Genomic DNA, 22,314 nt, shown 5'->3' with positions numbered 1-22,314 from the left:
TCAGAAATGCAACCACAAGCAGCACTGTGATAGGGGCAGGGAGGAGATGGTGGCAGGACCTGTTGTCTGAACAGTGCATCAGTACTAAAGTGCTGGTCCTAGCAGGGAGGGAGATATCATTTGGGATGTGCTTCAGGCACTGTCTAGGCCTGGCACTGCTTTCAACTTTGAGTTCTGCCCATTCTGCGAAATGATGATGAGTTATGGGCAACGTAAGGTGACCCCCACCTAAAAACTCCCCTGGTTGGCATTTCTCTTTCCCAAGCTCTATGCAAATACAGTGAGTGGTGTTTTACAAAAGTTGCTAGGGAGATGCAGTAGGTATTTCTGACACCACAGGAGCTAGTTTCCTCTCTCCGTTCTCATATGCAATGTAGCTGGCACCTGGAATGTCGGCAATCTCAACACAGCCTCGTATTTGTACGGCCCTGTACGCAAACCTCAATGCAAAGTATGCACACAGACAAAATTAACCTACGATGCAACACACAGTGAATGCGCACGATAGTCAGGTGTTGTTTTAATTTATGGTTTCCTGAATGAGTTTTCCAAGGAAGCTCACACTGGGCGAGTGCGTGGAACCTTAAACACCAAACAGAATGGGAATGCAGAGCTGCCAATCTTCCAGCAAGCTGCCGGGTTGCCAAGGAGCCACTCTGAAAAGGGAGCTGCATGATTAATCCGAGGAACTCCTCTCTGGCTGTAAGCACTGTCCCTCACTGAGTCACCAGAGGAAGGGAGGAAGAAGCAAATTAAGAGGAGGCATTCTTGCTGTGCTATGCCGGCTGAATCACCACTGACCCCTGCCATTCACAGCCAGCCCTCCTCGCGGGGCGCTGCTGCAAGGACACTGCATCGCCACACCCAAGTTCGATATGCTTCAATCATGAACAGCACAAAAGATGTGGGGGGGGGGGAGATGTGGGGGTGGACCCACCCAAATACTGTAGCTTGTTTGTTCAGGTCAGTAAGAGAAGTTCAGCTCCCACTGCCGTTTTTAACACTCATTACTGCTTCCTGAAGTTTTCCACAAGACAAGAATACAGAAAGAGGCGCAACTCGGAGGAATCTCCCACTGCGTTGGTGACAAAACAGCAGTAATATTTATTAACTATCCTAGCATAGTAAACATTTGAGTTGCCTGGTGTAAGTAAGCAGCATCCCTCAACCCCTGTAGATGTCCCCAAGGGCTTTAGGAAGCTCTGGATCTCACCAGAGGTTTCAGAGCATGGAACAGCAAGCCGTGGCTTCATTCCTGTCACATCCTCCACAGATAAATCAATATTGCATCCACTGAAATGTTACTGACTTCTCCATATTTTAAATTTTACATTGCAAGTTTCAACACACCAATATTTCAGATTTTGAAGTTTTATTGACATTTTATTCACGGTTGGAATCCTTCCCAAACTTTCCCCCCAAATTGGGGGGGGGGGATATATCCAGAATATTAGAGTGAAAACAAATACGGTACACATTCTGTGGATGGATGAAATCTATGCATTCTAAGCATGGTAAGATTTGGTTTGAACAAGCATTTTCTGCCTTTAAAATGCCTGATTGCTTGCTTGCTTGATTGATTGCTTGATTGACTGATTGATAGAGAGATTGATTTTCTATGTTGATTCCCATTCAACTAAATCCCAAAGCAGCTTGCAAACAATGAATAACAAGCAATTAATGGCTCAGAATGCAGCAAATGTGTATTCAAATTGTTTAGATTTTGAACAAATTTATGATTCAGAATGATTGCTCATGTTCACATTCCATTGTGAAATATGAATGGCAGCATCTGACTGATAAAGTGAAATATACCATCATTTGCACTGTGGTCAAAGCAGATTTCTGCCATACAGAGTAAATGAATTATAATTCAAATCAAAACTCTGTGTGCACGCACGCACACACGCATGCATGCACAAATCAACATCTGTGGCAAGGATAAAAGTCATGCTTCCTTTTCAATTATGTATAGCCTTTATTATATGATAAATATAGATCTGATGAATCAGATATTCTGCAGTCAACATTCATGAATGACACATTCCACACAAAAATTAGCCATCCTCTTGCTGTTTAATGAAGTCTCTATGTGAGGTTGTGTGGGGTTTTAGGCTGAAGTTGATGACAGGCAGTTTTAGTTCTCCTTTACATCCATTTCAGCTGAAGTTGTAGATGTGCCTATAGTCCACAACAGATTGGATTGAAGGGAAACAAACTTGAGTGCAATGCAGAGAAGAGAGCAGTGCAGTTGGCAGATGGTTCTAAACCACTGAGCCTCTTGGGCTTGCAGATCAGAAGGCTGGCGGTTCAAATCCCCGCAATGGGGTGAGCTCCTGTTGCTCTGTCCCAGCTCCTGCCTACCTAGCAGTTCGAAAGCACGCCAGTGCAAGCAGATAAATAGGTACTGCTGTGGTGGTAAGGTAAACAGTGTTTCCGTGCGCTCTGGTTTCTGTCACAGCCCTCTGTGCGCCAGAAGAGGTTTAGTCATGCTAGCTACATGACCCAGAAAGCTGTCTGTGGACAAATGCTGGCTCCCTCGGTCTGAAAGCGAGATGAGCACAGCAACCCCATAGTTGCCTTTGACTGGACTTAACCGTCCAGGGGTCCGTTATCTTTTACCTTTTCATTGGACTAGGGAGATGGTGTTCAGACAGTTCTGGGTGGGGTGGCACTTCCCATGAAGATTAGCGGTTTTGAGATGAAGGAGAATCACCAGTGTTTCACCTTTAAAACTCTGCATGACTTGGGATCCAGGTACCTTAAAAACCACCTGCTTCTACATGAATTTGCCTGCGTGTTATGAGCCTCACCAGAGGGAAAGAGCATTACGGTGCCTGGGGAAGGAATCTTTTCCTTTGGAACGCTCCCCTCCAGGCCTGTCTGCCTCACACCCAATTTAATGAGTTTTAAGTACCAGACAGATTTCTTCTTAATTTCCCCCAGACAGTTAAGGTTTAGCAAAGTTGAAGCTACTTTTTTTTTTTTACTGTTTGATTTGTTCTATGGTTGCAGCTATTTAAAAAAAAAAGTTTTAAGGTTGTTATTTGGTTGTGGTGGTTGTATCAGCTTGAAAATGTTTAAATATAAAGACAGAGAAGTAAGTAAATGGCATTGCAGCCCTTCCATGAGCCAGGAAGCAGGACCAGGGGAAGGGAGAGAGACATTTCAAGAAACCTAGAATGAAGTTTTAATTGGTGCCTTATTTAGAGGCATGGCAGGTACATTTTAAGCTAATACTATCTTTATGCAGGCTGCTTACCTGTTGTTTTGTAAAGTATTCATTATTTTAATTGCTTGATGACAGGAACATATAAATAGAGTGAAGTGGGAGGGTGGTATATCTCTAGCGCTTGGTGTGATGTTGTCTCTCTTACATTTATAAATGGGGAAAGAGAAAAATCCTCTTTATCAGAATACTTGGCTAAGCAGTGATGAATCCATTTGGGGGCTTGTGCCAGACCCTGAAAAATCCAGTTAATTAGGGGAGGGGGTAAGTGTAATTGATTATTATTTAATTCTCCAGTTTTCTACTATCATTCTACCCCCATGGCAAAATCCAAAAGGAATTAAAATGACCAAGGCCAATGCATTTCTTTTTCATAGCTTCCTGCAAAATGCCCAGGGTATGGGGTGGAGGGTCTAATTGTGTCCTCAAAACAACCCTGCGAGGTAGATTAGGATGGGAGATTGTAACTTGCTCAAGGCCAGCTAGTAAGCTTGGCAGAGATTTGAACTGAGGTCTTCCTGGTCCAAGCTCAGCAATGAACCCCATTACCTCCATGCCCTGATTTCTTTCCTTAATGGAGTAGTCATTAGCCAGTAAGGGGGGCAGGGGAGAGAGACTGTGCTGCTGACTTGCCTTCTCAGCTCCAAACGCCATGGCCACTTGCCAATCAGGAGAGGGGCAAGGTAACAGGAGCTTGCTATGGTGCAGGCAAGGCAAGAAGAGCATCTGATTGGCTCTGCCATGCCACTCCTCCTTCCAGTGTGCAACAGCAACACACCCTGATGGGTGGTGCTGATAACACCAAGGTTGCAGGTTCGATCCTCATATGGGACAGCTGTGTATTCCTGCAATGCAAAGGGTTGGACTAGATGAACCTCAGGGTCCCTTCCAACTCTATGATTCTATGGAAATGGTTCTTCCTTTGTTCAGAATGCCTCAGCCTAGGAGGTTGGGGAACATTTATTTGCCTTTTGCATAACAGCTGCAGTTGCCTACAGGGTAGCAAGGCAATGTTTATTGCCGCTTGAGCACATGCAAACGGTTAAACGGAACTCTAAATAATTCAGCGTCCAAGTCTGATTGCATCTTTTGGCACAGGCAATGACCTCATCCTGAAACTGAAAGCTCCAATTAAACTAAAGCTGAGAAATGAGATCTCAGGTTTGAATAGCACCATAACCATTTGTTTTTAAAAGCACCAGGTACATATGTCACTGAGAGTTCTGGAAAATATATACATATGGAATCACTCCAGGTGAGGAGGTGATCTACTGAGCTCACCCAGATTAAAACTGTGCCTATTGGTAGCACAGAAAGTGCAAGGAGGCAGGGGAAGGAAGTGTTTGCAAAACATTTTAGCACGGAGATTTAAAAAGAAGCAGCAAAAGTGAACCAACAAATGTCACCTAACAGCTATGGCTGCTGGCTGACAAACTAGGTTACCGCCAGCCTCCTTCTGAATTTCTTATGTTCTTATTAGGTTGCACTGCCGTCAGATATCATACTGTAACACCCCCCACACCCCAGTTTAAAAGGATTAATTATTGATACCTAGAAAAACATTCTTCTTTTCAGTGCAGAAAGGGAAACAGAGAGCCAAGTGGAAAACACATCTGATGAAACAACCGAACGTTTTTTCCCTATAAATTATTCACAGGCTATGTAATGGTTGCAAATTTGGCGGCTAAAGAAAACCTGCACCCAAAACAGATTTTAGTTCATGCATCCCATGCACAATCACTTGGCGGAAAGTCACACTTTCAAGGAGCCTTACTTCCCAGGATGTAAGGAGCCAACTATTTGGAACCTCCAGTTCAATTGCCATCTCCCCCCAATTGTTTGAGGGCAAACAATTGCCGGGAGGGTGTTGCCTTTTATATGCTGACAGCTGATTTGAGGTTTTGATGTGTTTGGGGGCTCCATGACAGGCCAGCAAAGTAACAGGAGTTGGACAGAGGGTTCTGGGACAAAATATGAAGCCTTGGGTAATGGTACTTATTTTGATCTAAATATTAAGGATCTGTCTATGGCTTTAAGTAAAGGTAAAGGGACCCCTGACCATTAGGTCCAGTCGTGGCCGACTCTGCGGTTGCAGCACTCATCTCGCTTTATTGGCCGAGGGAGCCGGCGTACAGCTTCCGGGTCATGTGGCCAGCATGACTAAGCCGCTTCTGGCAAACCAGAGCAGTGCACGGAAACGCCGTTTACCTTCTCGCTGGAGCGGTACCTATTTATCTACTTGCACTTTGACATGCTTTTGAACTGCTAGGTTGGCAGGAGCTGGGACCGAGCAAGGGGAGCTCACCCCATCGCAGGGATTCTAACTGCTGACCTTCTGATCGGCAAGTCCTAGGTCTATGGCTTTAACCTGAATTAAATGGCTCATATCAAATCCTTCCACATGAAGAGAAACTTACTTGAAATGTGCATATGAGGGAAGGGGGACTACAGATAAGCACACACACAAACACAGCAAGAGAAGAATCAGCTCATCTGCTCACTATCTGTCATCAAGAAAATAGTTATAGGAATATTTCAGAGCCTTGATTTCATCACAGGTACCACCATGCCAATGCCTCACCCTGCCAAAACTGCTGTTGATGTTGGTGTGAGGGCCATTTGGTGATGTAATAACATAAAACACTTGTTTTGAAATGTGACTCAACTTCCTGGATCCCCACTCAGCAGTTGTTTGTGACTTCTAATGTCAGTTTTTAGTTCGTCCGGAGAGATAGAGAGGTTCTATCATTCCGAAAGAGCTCAGACTTTGAATTCCATATCTAGGTACCAATACGTGTCTGATGCCCTCTGTCACAAATTGCAGAGGGGGGAAAGGTTGTTACTGCTGTAAATATATTAATAAATCTGCAGTTTACATAATGTGTGTTAACGTTGTGTGCTGCATATATGCTGGAGTTCGAAAAATAATATGGGCCACAATCCAACACAGCTAAAACCAATGGGCCTCTGTGTGAATCTTGATGTGAATCTTGCTAAACCCTAATGGAATAGTTTCTCGGCAGAATGGAATAGAAGTTTTCTTAAAGCTTGTACAGGGGTCAGCAACCTTTTTCAGCCGTGGGCCGGTCCACCGTCCCTCTGACCATGTGGTATGCCGGACTCTATTTTGAGGGGGGAAATGAACAAATTCCTATGCCCCACAAATAACCCAGAGATGCATTTTAAATAAAAGCACATATTCTACTCATGTCAAAACACCAGGCAGGCCCCACAAATAACCCAGAGATGCATTTTAAATAAAAGCACACATTCTACTCATGTAAAAACACCAGGCAGGCCCCACAAATAACCCAGAGATGCATTTTAAATAAAAGCACACATTCTACTCATGTAAAAACATGCTGATTCCCGGACCGTCCATGGGCCAGATTGAGAAGGCGATTGGGCCATATCTGGCCCCCGGGCCTTAGTTTGCCTATCCCTGCTTGTCAAGTAAAAAAGAAAAAACTTAATACTTTGAACACGATTTCACCAAAATGAAGCGCTTGAAGCCATCTATATTTTAACAGCAATTCCTAGCCATGTACTTCATTGATTTGGAAAGTTGCTTTTCTGCTTGCTTTGAATTTGGCCATCTCTTAAGATATCATAACCCAATTTTGAATGAGGGTTTGTGAGATCAAAGAGCAGGTTTCCATCTATGCTTGGACATGATTGGATATCATTTTTGAATCAAGATGGCAGACTGAACATTTCAAAACTGCAATGATTTTAACCATTGATTTCAAAACTGCCCTGATATTTTGGTTTTTAAGAATTCCCTAGCAAGACCAGGTAAGAAGCTGCTAGCCATTTAGAATGTATGAAACCCCAAACAGGCATTTTGATACAGCAAACTCTAGATGCACTGATGGTCCCTGTTTGGGAAAGGCTATATTCCTTCAATGGAACAAAATCACCACCATTGCTCTGATGGCTCCAGCTTAGACTGCAGGTAAAATAAAGTACTGTATTTTTCGTCCCATAGGACGCTCCGTCCCATAGGACGCACCTACTTTTTTGGGGGAGAAATAAAGGAGGGGGAAATTTCCTTTATTCCCCCCCAAACCAGGTTGGGGAACAGTGGGATGGCGGTGCTGCGCCTCCCCGATGTCCCCCGAGCTTGTGGGGCTGGCCGATGTCTGCCTGGCGTGAGGGGCGCTCTGCTTCAGGGCGCCCCACGTGCCCCCCCGGTGCGCAAGGATTGCCGACACCAGCGCGGAGCACGGGGCGTCCTCCGGAGGGCGCCCCGTGCTCCGTGCTGCCAGCTGCCGCCCGCAAGCCTTGCGCACCCGGGGGAACTCCCCCCGGGCGTGCAAGGCTTGTGGATAGCTTCCTGAAGCCTCTCGCTCTCCAGGCTTCAGCGAAAGCCTGCATTCACCCCATAGGACGCACACACATTTCCCCTTCATTTTTGGAGGGGAAAAAGTGTGTCCTATAGGGCGAAAAATACGGTATGTCACATTTAGAAGTACACTCCATATTTTGTACTTTCTCTAGTGTACCAGAATATGGTGCAGTACCAACATAGGTGTTGAATAAATGGCTCAGTCTCTCCACAGGTTGGACCTGAATAAGCAAAACATTCTGATAGCCTGGCTCTGAACTTCTCTTTTCAATAACGCAAGAAAAGGCCTGCAGGATCAGACCAAAGGTCCATCTAGTCTATAATCCTGTTCTCACAGTGGCCAACCAGATGCCTGTGAGAAGTCCAAAAACAGGCTCTGAGTGGAACAGAACACTTCCCACTTGTGACTCCAAGCAACTGGTAGATCAAGGCACACTGCCTCTGACACTGGAAAAAAATACACATGGCTCTTTCTAGCCTCGTTCCTAGTGATCCATTGCAGGGACTTCACCGTGTTCATTGTACTGTGGCAACAGTTTCAAGTAGTGACTTGAATGTCTGAATGAACCATCAGCCCCATTCCCTCCAACACAATGCTGCTCAGCAGGAATTTCACACGTCAAGGAATGCATATTCATGTCAGACTATGCCCTTAGAGAAGGTTATTTTGTGCTTTGCACACTGTTGATCCTGTGACATTACATGGAAATGTATTCAACCACAACAATGCCCCATGTTAAATGCAAATTAAATTAGGCTGCAGTCAAATTAGGCCGAACCACTGGGGAGTAATCCCATTGAATTCAATGGGGCTCACGTCTGAGCAGACATGGTTAGGATTGCAGCCTTAATCCACTAGAATAGTAGACCAAAAGTGGTCTACAATTTGTTTGTTTGTTTGGACATTGTGGGCTGTCTCTAAAGCTGTGGTCAGACATTCAGCTCCTTGGTAATGTGCTCTGCATAATTCAGACAGCTAAGCTTTGGCAGAGTGCAGCTCTAGCTCCCATCATTTGCAGACCGCCAGGCAGGGCTGTTGCCACAGCCCAGAACTTGCTGTCTGTATGAGGAAAAAGCTCACGATTGTTGGGCCCAAATATCTGAATTTGGCTCAGGTCTCAAAGTAGTTCAGATACTTATGAACTGGGATGATGGCACCACTCTCTCTGCATAACCTAGTTTATTAGATGATTCAGATCACATTACTTAAAATAATCCCCCCAAAGCTCCCACCCAATTATAATGTCACAGCTGGAATTAAAAGTCAAAACCAGGTATTTAATTAGATCAAAGTCAGGACACTATTTAAATCAAAGGTGGAACCATCATTGTTTCAGGGACCTAGTTACTGTGGCCTTTAGCGGTATTACATAAGACAATGGTTTACTGTTCACAAAGAGATTGCTCAGCTTTGTATGAGGGAGGGAGAGCTTGGCTTGCTACTTTACTTTATGAAAGTTATAGCTACTTCTTCCTGCTTGTACAAATTACGGCTGCTGAGTATAGAACCAGGTTCAAATTATGTTGAAATCTTTTGTGCCCACCCACAATTGTAGCATGGGGAAAGGGGCAGGTTTCTTCCCATTATTTCCATTCCTGTTTGTTTATGGTCTGGATTGTGAAGGTGGCCTCGCTTGGGCTCTTTTTGGTACAAGAAGTGACGTTGGAAGGTTCTTGGAGCAGGGCTCTCTCATTGCTGGCCTTAGTACTCTGCAGTTTGTTGCAGATTGATTAGTAAAGACCAGAAAACATTTTCAAATTTATATGAGCACTTAATTGACTCATACTTAAAACATCTCTGATCCCTGTTAAATGCTGTTTAATTGTTGTTTTCCAACTCTGACTGGGTAGCTTTCATGCACTTTTGTTCTTTTGCTGGCTTGATTGTTTGCAGTCTAATTATTGTTTCAACATTATGTTATGTTATATTGTCTGGAATACTTTGGCAGATGAGGACACAAATTATGAAAATTAATTAATGAGGGTTGCAAATATTAAGCCAGGTGGTGGCAGTTGTTCATTCCAGAATGATTAATTCAGCATAAAATGGGCACAAATTTCTTGAAGCTTATGCAGGTGAATTCTCGTTGGATTGCATTTCCTGGTGGACCTGGCAAGATCCCATTCCACTGGTTATCCCCCACACAAACACACACACCAGCCCTGGGTGGCTTGCTTTGTGTTGCATCTTCATAGAGCAACATTTGGGCAGCCGAAGACACATGGGGAACAGGTAGGCTTGGAGAAGATGAAACATGGAGACAGCCTGAGTCATGGGGAGGAGGGAGCCTTTGTATATAAGTGCCCGAAGAGATATGTGAAAGGAACAGTGATACTTGTGGGAGGAGCAGACATCACCATCATCATCACCATCATCATTTTGATTATGATTATGATTATGATTAAAGACAACAACTGGCCAAGGAATTTTGACTGCTGGTACTGTATTATTTTCCCTGAGCATGGACACAAACACACCAAGAAACCATGTAGGCACACAAGGGAAAGGGCATCTTGATCATGATCATGACATGAAAGCAACAGGATTAACTATCTCCATCTTTCTAGCCCCAAACTACAACACTGTCATAAAGAAGGCACAGTTTGTCTCACAAACGTCAGGAATTCTTCTTGCAAATGTCTATTGTCACTCACCTTGACAATACTTAAAAACTCCCACGGGTAAGGATACATAATTAATGGTGATATTTTTGTCACTTTTACATCCTTAAGAAAGCTGGCATACCACTCTCTTTCGAAGCATACGGTGTCTGTGAAGTAACCCATATCATGACTTTTCTGATTGTTCTTTTGATAAGGACCACTCCCAAATAATAAATCTCAACCAGCTGCCTTTTACAGTGGTACCTCAGGTTAAGTACTTAATTCATTCCGGGGGTCTGTTCTTAACCTGAAACTGTTCTTAACCTGAAGCACCACTTTAGCTAATGGGGCCTCCTGCTGCCACTGTGCTGCCAGAGCACGATTTCTGTTCTTATCCTGAAGCAAAGTTCTTAACCTGAAGCACTATTTCTGGGTTAGCGGAGTGTGTAACCTGAAGCGTATGTAACCTGAAGCATATGTAACCTGAAGTGTATGTAACCTGAAGCGTATGTAACCCGAGGTACCACTGTACTGATTAGCTTTGGGCTGATCTAGCTGCTTATCAAGACTATGGTTCTCCAAAGCTGCAAAGCCACAGATCCTTGAGATGCTGTGGTCTAATTTGTAGACCTCAAGTGGCTTACGCTGGATTTAGCAAAGCGCCAACTCTCCTCTTCTGCATTTTGCAGAGCAAGGCCCAATACAATTGTGCATGTAGGGCAAAATATCAGAAGGCAATAAGGGTATGGGTCCATTTTCCTACAGTATGTCTTCCCCTAATTAACAATTAAATGGGCAGCTTAAGAGTTCACACATACACCTTTCTGTTCTGCAACAGCAGGTCAAGGGACAGTAAACATGGGCCCTTGATGGCTGGCTTCAGTCCAGAAGGTTTGGCTAGAATCTGGAGTCAAGGCATTCAAACAGCATATGGGTATAAATTGATCTCGTATACTTTTCTAGATCTCTACAGGTTTAAGTCCAAAAAGAAATGCCTCATGCGAAGTATTTGTAGAGCTCCTGTCACAATGGATGTCTTGATCTGAAATGCAGAGCTTTCAGGCTGATTCTTGGGGAAATAATAATTATTATAAGAAAACAAGGGTAGATTAGTGAAGGCAAGAGGGAGCATTAGTAAGTCTGGAAGCAGGAAATCAAAAATCTGTTTCCATATGGCTCTTCTCATCGAGTCTGCTCCTGAAGCATTATAATGAAACCATTTGAAAACTACTACAAAAGGGGTATTATAAAAAGCCACATGTTTTGCATTATTTATCATGCTAATTACTGCAATAATACACCCAAAGAAACAGCAGTAGGTTTGCAGAGCGCATTTGTAATGCCTGTCAGCACATGGCTTAAGCAGGTGCACTGCACATCAGACCTTCAGACTGTGACGAGCACTAGAGGCAAAATAAACTAAAAGGGAAGTGAAAAGAAAACACAGGCATCCATATAGGGCACAGGGTAGTTGTAATGTGTCTGCACTGTTCCCAATCACTCACTGTCCAAATAAACCTGGAGGAAGTTTGCTGAAGATAATTAGGGATTCAGAAAAGTACCCGCCAGGGTGAATTGTGGCAAACGCAAAGCGAGAGGCTAAGCGTTGGAAGAATGAGCCCTCTGCCGTTCTCAGAATCAAGGGAAGTGCAGGGAGGCTCTTCCTTATTGTGACACTAAGTTCCAAAGCTGCTCCAAGTCAGTGGCTTCTGAGCATCACCTAAAAGCAACTTACCGGCAACTGCCATGGTGAGCCTCCTTCCTGGCTGGCCAAAGGGCAAGAGTTTGTCCTTCAGAGGCAGACTTCCAAATGCCTTCAAAGCTCAGTAAAGTCAATTGAGGAGCTGCACAGGGCAGCCATGAATCCAGGCTAGTTATCAAGGGCAGTCAAAAATGTGTGGACAGCTGTAGATAATATAGGTCAGCCTAAGGGAGATGAGAACATTTGCCTGGAGTTTCATGCCTGCCTCAAGCTTTATTTCCATCAGGTGTGCACTGCTGAACAGCTGATGAGCCAAAGAAGCTCCTCGCAGCATCCTTTGCTCCCCTTTATGCCTTGCAATTGCTGACCTCTCCCTGCAGTTCATTAGATGGCATCAGTCATGGATTCCATGCCATACATTATGTGGGGAGTTTGGGGGGGGCACACCTAAAACAGTAATGCAAATGTGTCAACACACATATTTGCAAACACATCTGTCTGTTGTAAGAGAGCTGTGATTTCCTGTTGAGCATATGCCTGCGAGGCAAATCTGAGGGTGTATGAAGCATGAAATGGCCCTAACAGACAAACCCCATGTTCTGTGCAAACCGATGTAACAGAACATTGAAGGGAGAAAAGGATTTTGGAGGCAATTCATTTGGAGTGGAGCAGTGACAGAGCAAAGAGATGCTTAACTTAAAAAAAATAAATTACTGGCATTCAAAAAGATGACTTAAATATATATTTTATGTTTCGACAATTAAGGACTATGCGCGTTTTCATTAAATTAAATAAATAACTCTCCCCCTGTCTGCTACTTCTCCACTCCAAAAATGACCAGAACCATCCTGCCAGGCCCTCTGTGGCACACTAAATGTTTGTTTACTCCTGTGTGGGGAAGAAGCATCCAGAAGAGCATTGGGATCATAGAAGCAGTGAATAATTTAAAACTTAAGCATTCCCTTCCTTGTCCTACTTCTGTGCTTCAAACGTATCCCTCTCAAGATGGCTTTCCTTGCCTTCTTTTTTTAAAAAAGGCATCAGATCTCTGTTACATGTGTCTGCGAGTACTGTGCACACAATGAATCCTAAGAGTTGACCTAAAACCAGCTTATAACCACCTGGTTCTACTGTAACTATGATTGATTTTTAAGATATACAATTTTAAAGTTATACCAGGCCTATAAGGTAAAGGTAAAGGTACCCCTGCCTGTCCGGGCCAGTCTTGACAGACTCTAGGGTTGTGCGCTCATCTCACTCTATAGGCCGGGGGCCAGCGCTGTCCGCAGACACTTCCGGGTCACGTGGCCAGCGTGACAAGCTGCATCTGGCGAGCCAGCGCAGCACACGGAACGCCGTTTACCTTCCCGCTAGTAAGCAGTCCCTGTTTATCTACTTGCACCTGGGGGTGCTTTCGAACTGCTAGGTTGGCAGGCGCTGGAACCGAGCGACGGGAGCGCACCCCGCCGCAGGGATTCGAACCGCCGACCTTTCGATCAGCAAGTCCTAGGCGCTGAGGCTTTTACCCACAGCGACACCCGCGTCCCTATACCAGGCCTATGCATTCACTTAAACCTTGTCTGTGTTGCAACGTAGCTATTTGCAGTGCTTGTTTTTCTAGAAAAAGAGGTGCCGGAACTCACAGTGAACACTTCCCTCGTTCTCTGAGAATGGCAACGGCACCTACCCGAGAGATGCCGGAACTGAGTTCCTGAGAGTTCTCCCTGGGGAAAAAGCCCTGCTAATTTGTCTATCCAAAGTGAAGGTATTAAAATGTAGCTAGCCTACTAAACTTTCGAAGGAATTAAAATGATAGCAGGTCTGTTGTGAGGCAATTTAGATTTGTCTGAAAAACAAGCAAATTATCCCGCTGTCACTGCAAATTACTCACCGCAGAGCAAATTTATCAGTGAGTTTAAAAATGAAACTAAAGATCTAGAGCCTTTAAGTAACAAAGAGATTTATTACAGAGAGACAGTGATATACACACCCTAAGATTGTCTAGTTTGCATGGTTGAGGGGTGGGGGTGGGGAGTTGTGCGTCTGGCTTTTACAATTCTACATTATCAGTTAATTGACATTTTTTACTACTCAACAGATGACTACCCATCCCATAAATTCAAATACTGAAATCCCTAAAAGCAAGACAATGTGAGCCTATTCCTCTTATACTGGTCCCCCGAGAACCAAAACAGATATCATGGGAGCAGGTTTGTTGTTTATACATGTGCCCGTTTCTCCTATAAAATGGGAGGCTGGGGTGCTTTATTTTTCTTTTGTAAGGGGTGCACGGCAGAAACTTCACCTTCCTCAGTGGCGTAGCGTGGATTGTCAGCACCCGGGGCAAGGCAAGTAATTTGCGCCCCCTAACCCGTGGATTTGCGCCCCCTAACCCTAACCCCCAGATGTTGCGCCCAGTGCGGCCGGCCCCCCTGCACCCCCCACGCTACACCACTGACCTTCCTTATATCCCCAAGCTCTGTCAAGGCAGACACTTTTCACCCACCTGAACTCTAATACAGTGGTACCTCGGGTTAAGTACTTAATTCGTTCCAGAGGTCCGTTCTTAACCTGAAACTGTTCTTAACCTGAAGCACCACTTTAGCTAATGGGACCTCCTGCTGCTGCCGCGCCGCCGGAGCACGATTTCTGTTCTCATCCTGAAGCAAAGTTCTTAACCCGAGGTACTATTTCTGGGTTAGCAGAATCTGTAACCTGAAGCATATGTAACCTGAAGCGTATGTAACCCGAGGTACCACTGTAGTAGAAATGAATTGGGCTGAGGGGTAAAGTGCCTTCTGGAAACATCCTAAGATTCTGACTGGCTGAGTTTCCAGGTTTTCACATCAGATAAAACCATTTTGCATAATATGAACTATCACTAAAAGGACAGCAAATCACCTCTATGGATAATAATAATAATAATAATAGTAATAATAATAATAATTTATTTATACCCCGCCCATCTGGCTGGGCTTCCCCAGCCACTCTGGGCGGCTTCCAAAAAAATATTAAAATACTGTATTACATCAAACATTAAAAGCCTCCCTAAACAGGGCCGCCTTCAAATGTCTTCTAAAAGTCTGGTAGTTGTTGTTCTCTTTGACATCTGGTGGGAGGGCGTTCCACAGGGAGGGCGCCACTACCGAGAAGGCCCTCTGCCTGGTTCCCTGTAACTTGGCTTCTTGCAGTGAGGGAACTGCCAGAAGGCCCTCAGTGCTGGACCTCAGTGTCCGGGTAGAACGATGGGGGTGGAGACGCTCCTTCAGATACACTGGATGGCCCAATTCAAAGTCTTTGTGATGACTGGGACCCAGATAGTTATCCGAATAACCTCTATCTCTCTATAGACCTGTCTGTGTCTTAAGATGCACCAGGAAGGCCCACTTGCTTTCTTGTCATTTGGTGTGGCACACTCTGCAGTGCATTAGATAGGATCTTTTCAGTAGTGGCTCCCCAGCTATGAAGTTCACCCCTCTGACTGGGTGAGTAGCTACCACATTACGAAGCTCCTGTTCTCTCAGGCTTTTGGAGAGACTTAAAAGTCATTCTGCTTTTCACCGTAACTAAAATCTGAAATCTGTTTGATCTGCTTCATATCAGATTACAGGTTTTTCTTTAGAATTACATGGTTCGAATAAGTTGTGTGATGCTTTCAGATGTTGTGTTGGGAAACCACCCTCGATTATTTTTTCAAAGTGTGGGCTATAAACATGGTTAATAAAATAAATATCTACACTTATGGACTTAAACAGGACAGGTAATTTGATTTCTTGGGTTCTTAAATATTTAATCCCTAAACCGGGTAAACATTAAACATTATACTTTAGAAAAACAGAACAAAAGACATTTGGTTTTTCTGTGCTGCACGGAAAGATTCCATCCAAAACAGTTTGAAAACATGAAGCAGGCAGTCAGCAGCAGAAGATGGAAACCATATAAGGACCTCGAGAGAAGAAACTGACTAAGCTCTGCGGCACAACTGTCCCTCACTTTTTGAGATGGAAATGTTGAAAAGGCAAACACTAAGGCAGCACGAAGTGTCCTGTATCAAAACTGAAATCAGAACTCGAGAATCCTCCCCTGAAACAGCTTGTACACAGGCCAACTCAATTAAATACCAAATAAAATTAAGTGCCAATTTTCTGGAGGCAGACTATGATGATGATGGCTCCAAGGTTTCATTCGCTGCTCACTGCAAACAGGACTAGATAAGCCATTATGCTAAATAATAAGACCACAGTGTAACAGGGGCCACAGCTAAGGGGTAATTTTATTTTTTTTTTTAAATCCCCATTTAGAAAATGTGTCCATTTGCTTTCTGGCCACGTGCCCAGAAAATCTATCATATTAGTGAAGACTAGACAAGGTGAGGAGCTAAGGCCTGTCTGGAGTGCAGAAAGAAGGACTGGGTGGTAGGGCTGCCCGATTGTTATTGACCTTGGTCATGTGCTTTTAGCAATGAACTAATGTACATAAGATTTGTGAATGAAGCTTTTTACCAAACCTAAATGTCCACACCAGGGAAAAGCATCACCTGTGAGATTTGTACATGTCAAGATGCTGCTAAAGGCACAGGAGTAATAATAATAATAATAATAATAATAGTGACAATCCTGTGGAATAGATGGGAGTTCAGCCGCAAGGCTCTGTGCATGCACCAAAGCACACATATATTGTATGTCAAAGTCAGCCTGACAAAATAAAACAAATGGGTTATGCATCAGATACCAATGGGACAACCAGAGGATTGCCCCACAACACCTTAAATGCAAAACTGGCAACAAGGACACTACAGTGGTACCTCTGATTTTGTACTTAATTCGTTCCAGATGCCCGTTCTTAATCTGAAACTGTTCTTAACCTGAGGTACCACTTTAGCTGTGGGGCCTCCTGCTGCCGCTGCAGTGCAATTTCTGTTCTCATCCTGAAGCAAAGTTCTTAACCTGAGGTATTATTTCTGGGTTAGTGGTGTCTGTAACCTGAAGTGTATGTAACCCGAGGTACCACTGTACTTTCAAGTCTGCATTTTCCAAATTAAGTTGCACTTTGGGCTCACTTGTGTGATCTGTAATCTTAAATCCGGGCAGCTTTCTCACTCAGAATCATCACAGATGCTGCTGGGTGGGTTTTATTATTATTATTATTAATTTTAGCCAGAATAACTGTCAGTTACTCCCATGGGTGTAGGCCGGGGGGGGGCAGGGGGCAGCTGCACCCCCCATCAGGTACCGTAAATAAATCAATAAACTTAACTGACCAATCGCATCGCAGATAGCTCTGTTCTGCCCTCCCCAACACAAACCCTGGCTACTCCCATGGTTACTCCATGCAGAATTTTCCACTGTGCTCTGCAGAAATCAATGGCTTTCGCTGGAGTCAAAGCACAGTGATTTCCCTGCATCAACCAGGTGAAATAAAATTTAGAAAGAGTCCTCTGTGTGGCTAGTGACTTGGATCTGTTGATTTTCAAATTGACTGCTTTTCAAACCAACAGATCCCAAGAACCCTGCAATTAGCTCCAAGTGCCTAGGGGGCTTTCTCAAACAGCAGCCACTGGCCCAGTGCCACATGGCAAATTGTTTTTCAAAGTGCAGGGACTGCCGGGCATGTCCGGTCCCTTAGAGAAATGCCTGGAGAACTTTGCTTAAAACCAGGCAGCAATTAAAGATTTGGCTGGTTTATCGCGCTGATTAATCGGTTAACTCTTGCAGGCGGCATTTGGTAGGAAGATTTTTCATTGCTTAACACAACCATTACTGCAGCTGTGCAGTGCTTAATATAGATCGTAAATAACAGTGCCATAATGCTATATCAGACAGGCTCTCCATATGCCCCAAAACTTGGAAATGCTCTGCTAGGAACATGGTGTATTTGTAAAAGACCTAATTAAACCATGTGTATACTCTTAGGTATGCATTTAGGCATTTGTCTCGTTCATCCTTCATAAAGATGACTACAATGAAAAGGTGCCATTTGCCTAGAATACCCAAATGTTGTTGCCGCAAGAGATTAATGATGGGATCTTAAGATTAGACTTTTTGATTGATCTGTCTTTTCTTCTTCTTCGTCGTCTAAAGCTTGTGCACGTTTTGAATGCAGACAGTTTTTACTTCCGCTTGATCAAAATAAAAAAACCAAATTGAAGCACAGGTTCCCCTGGGCCTGAAATGACAATCCACATGATATTCCCCAATCGTCCCAACCGGCTGATATTTTCACTAAAATTTGATGCCTGAAGAGTTAGTTTGAAAAGTAGAATGCACACAAGTGGTTCTTACACCTCCACTTATGCTGAAAATCACTGTCAGGATCTGGCTGGGACCCAAGTGACAATGACCAAATCCATACCTAGATCCTTGAGGTCAGTTCTTGGGTTTGGACCTGGACAGTGCCAGGAGCTTGAAATGAAACAGGCAAAATGAAAAGACCTCTTTTCCATGCAAGGGGTGACTCCTGTTAGTAGGACCACAGAATCACAAAATTGTATTTTTGGAAGGGTGATCTAGTCCAACACTCTGCTATGCAGGAATCTCAAACTAAAGCGTTCATGACAGATGACTACTCAACCTCTGCTTAAAAACCTCCAAGGAAGGAGAGTCCACCTCCACTGTCGAACAGCTCTAAGTGGTCAGATGACTAACCTAAATCCATAGATCTACTCTGAACCCTTGTCAGTTAAGTAATAGCAGGCCTGGTCAATCTAGAAAATTCATGCTGTCTGCCAGTCACCAAGATTGATACTGCACCAGGCGGAACATTCCTGGCTAGCATTATTCAGGCCTGCTTATTCTTTGCGGGCTGCCACATTGTCTGAACTTATGGCTGTCACACGAGAGGCCGACCACATGAAATGTCCTTCCTCTGGCATTGTTCCTGCCCTGGAACTTGATTCTCTCTCCTTTATTCCATTTATCATCTTTCCACTCTTTGAAGTTTCCACCGCATCAATTTACGTCGCTGTAGAGGCAAGTTGCTTTTTAGGTCAAGTTTTAAAATAAAATAAAAATAAAAATTGCACTGTAAAATAGCCTGGCTCTTCAGCATGTAATGGCACTCAGAAGAAAACACTTTCCAGTGCTTTCAACCTCTCCCCTCCCCCCCCCCCCCGTTCTATCTGAAAGTGCTCCAGGGGCAATTAGTGATGGTGGGCCTGGAATTTAAAAATCACCCATCTCCATTTTGATCCATATACACGTATAGATTTGAGACTTTGGCAGAATCGTCCTGGGATTAAAATAAGAGGCAGATGTATTTTGGGGAAAGGCAGGCAAGTCAAAGGTCTTATGATTTATCCCAACTAATGGATCGGCCTGCCACTGTCAAGCTATTTGAACACTTGAACGTTAAATTCCACTATTCAGCCAGGACTGGTAAGGAGTACGCTGAAGCATTTACTTTGCCTCTAAATTTGGTCCTGAAGCTGACATGGCTTCAGAATGCCTCCCTTTTTTTCTGTCTTTTGCAAAGCTCCCAGTTTTCTCAAACATCAAACTCAACTCAACTTAGGTATTACTCATAACTGGTGGAATTTGGAATTCCAGATAAGAAGACCAATGGCAATAAATGCATTTAATTATATCAAGCTAACTAGCTTAGATTTATGCCTGCCGCGTGGGTGCTAAAAATAAAACCCCCAAATCCCCTTCTTTTGTAACTATATTGTCTAACCAATCAATTATACCCTCCTGGACTTAGTGGTAACAATTCAGATGATGCATCCTCACAAGAACTCTCTGCTTGTTTTTGTTATCACACCATTCTTGCCAACGAACCTCTGAACATTAACAACATGAAGACAAACAGAGGATACAGTCTCTATTTGCAGGGTTTTTCAAGCTCTACACTGACCCCAGAAGGGCTGCCCCATTAGTGATCATTCATATATGTACTTCAGTTCTTGAAAAAGCCGCCAGGATTAGCTAAAAGGAGGACAGATAGATAATTGGCCACCGTTGCCCCTGCCATACAAAGGCACCTTTTCTCACACCAAAAAACCCAATCGCTTTGGAATAAAACAACTGAGAGGTACAGAAAATGCATTATTTTGTCTCCACTCCATGCATCAAAGTGCCACATATCAAAGGCACACACATACACCTAGGAACATATAGTGACTGAGGAAGTATCTAGCTTTTTAATTGTATGCACAAATATTAGCCAGTGTTGATCTGCATCTCTTAAAGCAGTTCCATATCTGGCTAATTCTGTTTTGCCACCAGAGAACAAGGGAAGGAGGTAGCTTTATTTTATCTTAGATAAGCCTCAAGCTTACCTTAGGACATGGGTGGCGCTGTGGTCTAAACCACTGAGCCTCTTGGGCTTGCCAATCAGAAGGTCGGCAGTTCGAATCCCCACGACGGGGTGAGCTCCCGTTGTTCAGTCCCAACTCCTGCCAACCTAGCAGTTCAAAAGCACATCAAAGTGCAAGTAGATAAATAGGTATCGCTCCAGCGGGAAGGTAAATAGAGTTTCCGTGTGCTGCTCTGGTTTCGGTGTTCCATTGCACCAGAAGCGGCTTAGTCATTCTGGCTACATGACCCGGAAAAACTGTCTGCGGAGTGGACAAATGCCGGCTCCCTTGGCCTGTAAAGCGAGATGAGCGCCGCAACCCCAGAGTCGTTCGCGACTGGACTTAATTGTCAGGGGTCCTTTACCTTCACCCTTTTAAGCCTCAAATGTGGTAATCATAGCACTGCCCCTCTTACAGGATTGTTTTAAGGATGGAGTATTGTATCTCTTATGGAACACCCTATCAGGGGAGATCTGCATGCCTAAATCTTAGTTTGACTTCTAAGGGGCAGCTGAAGTTTATCTGTTTCTGCAGGTCTTTGGCTCTTGCTATGTACATTTTTGATCCGTTGACACTATTTATTTTGCATGATTCTGTTAAATGTGATTATTATTTTAATAAGTTCTGTGTTGCATGTTGTTGTCAGTTGGAATTTGTTAACCACTTTTGGTGGGGGGGGTACTTTTCTATAGAAAAGTGAGGCACAAATATATTCAGGCTAACTTAACGATCTTGAGAATAGAAAACCAGGTATTATTCTTGTTTTGTAATCCAGCTACTCCCTAGAGAAATGTTGAAAAAGTATTTAGCAGGCAGGAAGCATGCAATACAGAGTTCAGCAGATTAAACAGATGGAAAGGAGTACAGCAGATTTTCAGCTGGGTCATAAAAGGGATTTTAGCAGGCTGTATGTAGCTTGACTTTTCCCACCTCTGCTTGACATGCTCAACTCTGCTCACCCCACCATTTACAGAACTATGAAAATGTATGGGAGTTTTGTTTTTCTTCTGCCTTATGAACAGCTAGATATGACCAGAGAGATGCATAAACAAGGCTGACCACACTGCACAGGGGGACCTTTAACCCTCTTCTCTCAACCCCAATCACCCAATTTAAATCACCCAAAGCTTCTGACTTCTGTAACAATTACATCTTATTTAACTTAATCTCTGGAACAAATACCTTAAGACTATATCAAGTCTGTTCTCGCTGTGGTGGATTTGATCTAGTATGAATCATAATGGCATCCTGGATCCGGTAAAATGAGGGCATTTTACTTGTTCCCCTGTGAGGAAAATTTGCAGCAATGGAGGTGACATGCCAGAAAGTTTATAAAATTTAAGCATGGATCAAAGAAAGTGATAGATAAAAGTGCTTTCCCCCTCCTTCCTCCATTTAATCTTCATAAAGATCCTGTTGGGTAAAAGCTTTGAAATACAGAACGTCCCAAGGTCACCCAGTGGGCACTAAGCTTCATGACTGAGTGGGGATTCAAACCAACACTCTTAACCACTACCCCAAACCAATTCACAACATGCTTTCCTAAGTAGTTCAGATGCTGTGTGGTCCAGTGATGGCACTGCAGCATTGGCCTTTCACCTTAGGAGTCTTGGGCATGGAGCATTAAGCATCCTTAGAGTCACAATACCTAGACAAGCTACCATCTCTCAGGCCTTATCCACATTTCTGCTTGTTCCGTGACTAAAAAGCACAAGTCCAAGCGGTTTCCCCCAGCAATCTGTGGAAAACCTGAATTGCTGTTTGCTCCGATTGAGCGCTAAAGAGTGGCTGCCCCTGCAGGAAAGCAGTGGGGGGGGGGGAGAGGAAGTGTGGATAGGGCCTTCGTTTCAGCTCCCCAAATATCAAACGAAACGTAACACGACCTAACTCACAGGGACGCTGTGAGGATAAAGGAGGTGAGCATCTAAAATGCTTCTTGCATTAGCAATCCACGTTAAATAAGAGAAAAGTATTGTAAAGCTAGGCCTGCATGACCTCCCCCCCCCAAAGAAATATATATCAATAAATGGTGGGAAGTGTTTGCGCAGGCCCACACCATGCCCAGTGATTTGAACCAAATTATGAATTACTGTCAACAAAATAATGAAGTAAAATGGAATCCTATGAGACACATTTAT

The 22,314-nt window shown here is 43.9% G+C and overlaps 1 protein-coding gene across 15 annotated transcripts in view; it reads right to left on the bottom strand.

Moving 5' to 3' along the window:
- Positions 1–22,314, bottom strand: part of KCNMA1 (potassium calcium-activated channel subfamily M alpha 1) — a 547,562-nt gene that overhangs the window by 402,629 nt on the left and 122,619 nt on the right. The gene's annotated exons all lie outside the window — the stretch shown is intronic.

The sequence above is a fragment of the Podarcis melisellensis genome, assembly GCF_964234715.1.
Source record: "Podarcis melisellensis genome assembly, chromosome: 5".
NCBI lineage: Eukaryota > Metazoa > Chordata > Lepidosauria > Squamata > Lacertidae > Podarcis > Podarcis melisellensis.
This window is presented reverse-complemented; position numbering and strand designations above follow the sequence as displayed.